This window comes from Sinocyclocheilus anshuiensis, unplaced genomic scaffold, assembly GCF_001515605.1.
Source record: "Sinocyclocheilus anshuiensis isolate Anshui unplaced genomic scaffold, SAMN03320099.WGS_v1.1 scaffold1945, whole genome shotgun sequence".
Classification (NCBI taxonomy): domain Eukaryota; kingdom Metazoa; phylum Chordata; class Actinopteri; order Cypriniformes; family Cyprinidae; genus Sinocyclocheilus; species Sinocyclocheilus anshuiensis.
In genome coordinates, this window is record NW_015538042.1 from 76732 (window position 1) to 80938 (window position 4207).

Genomic DNA, 4207 nt, shown 5'->3' on the forward strand with positions numbered 1-4207 from the left:
AAGAATGCTCGGCAGTGGAGTCCTAAAACCGCGCTGTCGGAATTTAACGAGCGTGCCGGCAAGCTTCCCTCGCTTGCGTCGCCTGGAGTGCTTGTATAGGAACTCAGCTCCTCCGACTAAAATGTCCAGTAAAACATCTGAATGCTCAAATGTCGGCAGAAAGTTATTTGGTGTGCTATTTCTGATGTCCAGGAGTTCGTTCCTAGTAAAGCTGATCGGGAAAAAATTGCTTAAGACAGGACAAACAAACAAAAAAAGTACAAGTACCAAGTAGCGACAAACCATGGCTGCCATAAAAGTCCTTGTTTGTGCGGGTGAGGAGTCGTAGTTCATCCGATTTATTTGCTAGGGAGCGGAGATTCGCCAGATGAATGCTCGGCAGTGGAGTCCTAAAACCGCGCTGTCGGAATTTAACGAGCGTGCCGGCAAGCTTCCCTCGCTTGCGTCGCCTGGAGTGCTTGTATAGGAACTCAGCTCCTCCGACTAAAATGTCCAGTAAAACATCTGAATGCTCAAATGTCGGCAGAAAGTTATTTGGTGTGCTATTTCTGATGTCCAGGAGTTTGTTCCTAGTAAAGCTGATCGGGAAAAAATTGCTTAAGACAGGACAAACAAACAAAAAGCGTACAAGTACCAAGGACCGACAAACCATGGCTGCCATCTGCGGCGCCATCATCAAAAAAGATTTTTGACATTACAATACATCATTAAAACATATCAACAATCTGTAAAAGTTATAATGAGCAGAATCACTACTGTATCTACATTTGTTGATTATGGTGGATAAAGCCTATTTCAATACCAAGTCAGCTACTGCACACAGAACAGGTGCTTAACCATGAATATAACAAAAGTAATAGATCTGAAAAATATCACTCAAAAATATGATCCTGACTAGGAAAATTGAAAAGAAAAAGTGCACACAACAAATAATAAGTGTACTGAAAAGGACAAACTTGTAAAAGCAATGCTATTAGATGTGTGAAATTAAACATCTTTAAAAGGTAAAGCAAAAAAGTTCTGGCCATAACACAGATTGTGTTAACAGCACTATTAAAATATAAAAAAAAAACTATCTGTGCTGACCTCTTACTTTTGTTAAAAGCCTCTTCTACAACTATTCCTACCAGCAGAAACACCTCCTGTCAGTTGCTTGTCTTGCAGAAATGTCTGAACAAGACATTTCATCTGCCTCTTGCACTTGTCTGGGTCTCTGAACATGACAGAGTGGTCCAGACGCGCCATCTGCCTAACTGTTGCATATTTGAGAGGGCTCTTCTCCTGCATTTTTCTGACGATGTTTGAAAGCCCCTGCATGCAGTCTCTTTTAAACTCAAGGACTCCAAGCTCAACAATTTTCCTGCTCTAGACGTGAGAATTAAGCAGTCATAATTTGTACAATAAAATGATATTTGCTGCTGCTGAACAAAATGTATAAAAAGATCTTTCTAAATTACCACACTACCTTGAGGACTGACTCAGCACCCAAGCCGATATCAATATCCTTTGGTGGGAGCCAGTTCTTCTTGTCAGTTACATCCAGTTTGGTTAGCTGCTTTGTGGTGATGTCCTGGAGGACCTCCCTCTTAATGAAGCGTCTGCCAAAATGAGACTCTGCCAAAAAATAATCTCAGAAGTAAATGGAAGTATCTGGTGCCCACATTTCTAAAAAAATATAAAGCCATATATATCATATCCTAATTCCAATTAATGAAAGTTCAAGAAATTACTTATTGTTCATTAACAAAGTGTATACATCAATTAAGCCTAATCAGTAGTGGCAATAGTTCTGTGCTGATAATGTACAGAGCTATCCATATAAATCAGTACCTTGATCAGCTCAGCCTGGTCATTGCTGAGGAAATGCATCACTGGCTCATCTGTTTGATACTTCTTCAAAAAGGGACTGAAAAGCCTGGCAACAGTCAAGGAGAACTGTAACTTGGCCACGATGAGTGTGTCTTTCATGGCATCCTCCACTGTGTCAAAAGATGCTGTCCCAGGGTTTGGGAGTTGCTTTCTTCTCACCGCATCCATATACTGTGTAAGTGATGGCCAAACTTCAAGAGCCCTCTCTATCACAGGCTGGTTTTCAAGCCACCGATGACCACAGAAAGATAAAGGGAAGACGGTGGACTTGGTCACAGCAGTGTAGTCTTCTCTCCTTGCTGGCACATTATGGAATAATGTGTGCATGGCTCTCAGCAGTTTCTCCACTTGCCATATGGAAAAGCCACTTTTGACTGCATTATGTAACGTGTGGAGTCCACAGCTCCCCACAGCAACAAGTTGAGAACCTCCATACCTTTCTACCTCCATGTTCTTGTTGGAAGAGTTCAAAACATTTAAAATTCACCTTGGGCCCATCCATTGAAATGGACACCAGTCTCCTTAGGTCAAGGGGGTCCACACACTCCTGAGGAAAAAAACAAATAAACTTAACACTTCAATTAATATTCATTTACACATATTCTGTTATTTCTGGTGTTGTTTAAAACTAACCAAGAAATTAGTAAGCATGCAGTATACTGTGAATGCTGCCACCCTTCCTTTTTCTATTAATTGTGTATATATTCAATGTCCATACTTTTTTACTATGCCCATTGAACCATGTATATAAACCTATATAATGTTCAACACAATTGTCCTAATACTCAACTTGTCACGAATCAGGCCTCTGTGGCTCTCTCCGATGGCCTCCGGAGGGCACCCTCTCCCGAGTACTAACGTTCATGGACTACATTTCCCAGACACCCCGTACCTGGGACTGATTATGGCACAGGTGTTCCCCCTTAGCTTCCCTATTTAAGCAGCGCTCAGACTCTCTATGTTTGCGAAGTCTTGTATTGCCCCGGCTACATTTCTGAGCGTTTATCCCCTATCTTGTCGTCTCTTGTGTATTACCTCGGACTGTTCTTACTAGTGTGATTCTCTGCCGCCTGCCCCGACCCTCGCTCTGCCACTGTTTATTCTCTTGGATTTCCCCTGCTGTACGTGACGCTGTTGACTGAATACTGCCTGTTTTACTCTGCCTGTTATTCTAATAAAAGCTGCAAATGGATCCGCACGCCTCTGACTCAGCGTTACACAACTATCCGACCCTTGGCAGATAGGTCTTTTCCTTTCAGCCATGGATCTGCTCAAGGTTTCTTCATACTGTTGTTGATGTTATACAAATTATGTTATACAAATTAAGATTAATTAAATACAATTGAATTATTTATTGCAAAATAGCCATCTAGCACATTTATAGCTAAGGAAGGTAGACACCATACTGTTCAACAGGTAGTATAAATAGGAAAAATGGATAACAATCCACTTAATACAAAAGAAAAGGTAAGCCTAATCACTCCTCTGCTAATGAAAAAAAACAAAAAAACTATACACGTGACAGTAAAATATTTTATAATAAAACATTTACTTTCACATGCTTCATTAAGTCCTCGGCTGTAGCATGCCCCATGAACTGGGATCCCAGATATCTTGACTGTACCTGCCCGCCTTCCCAAAAACGTACGTGAAGGTCCAGCTGTTTCTTTTTGGAGGTGCGATTCAGACTTTCGTCAAACATCAGCACGAATGGTCCCGTCACTTTCGAAATGAGGTCTCTCTTGATAAAATCTGCTAGTCCAAAGCGCGCAATGTAGGCAGTTTTATCTTTCCCGCACCTGAATGATTTAGCGATGTCAGAGTCCGGAAACATCGTCTGAAACAATTCACCGATTTCCTCATTCGCATTATAGGACTGGTGTCTAGTCACGGTGTGGAGGATCCAGAGCACCTCCGCTCTTAGTGTTGGCTCTGATCCAAAAGCAACACGAAGGTCGCTCACATGGGTTGCGGAGCTGCAGTGAGGTTCTCGCCTAGGTAGTGTGGAGCCACCAGATGCAGGTGCATCTCAATAAATTAGAATGTCGTGGAAAAGTTCATTTCAGTAATTCAACTCAAATTGTTTTCCACGACATTCTAATTTATTGAGATGCACCTGTACTTGGCAGAACTGGCTGATGGCTGTCATTTGCTGGAGACCCTTCACAACATTTAGATGTTTCTCACTTTTTGCATGAGACTTCAGCGACCACAGGAACCAGTTTAGTCCTCTGCACAATGTGACTTTGCTGCAGCCTGGAACTGAACTGTTGGTTTCGTCTGGCCAGAGGAGAACTGGCTCCCCGACTGAGCCTGGTTTCTCCCAAGGTTTTTTCTA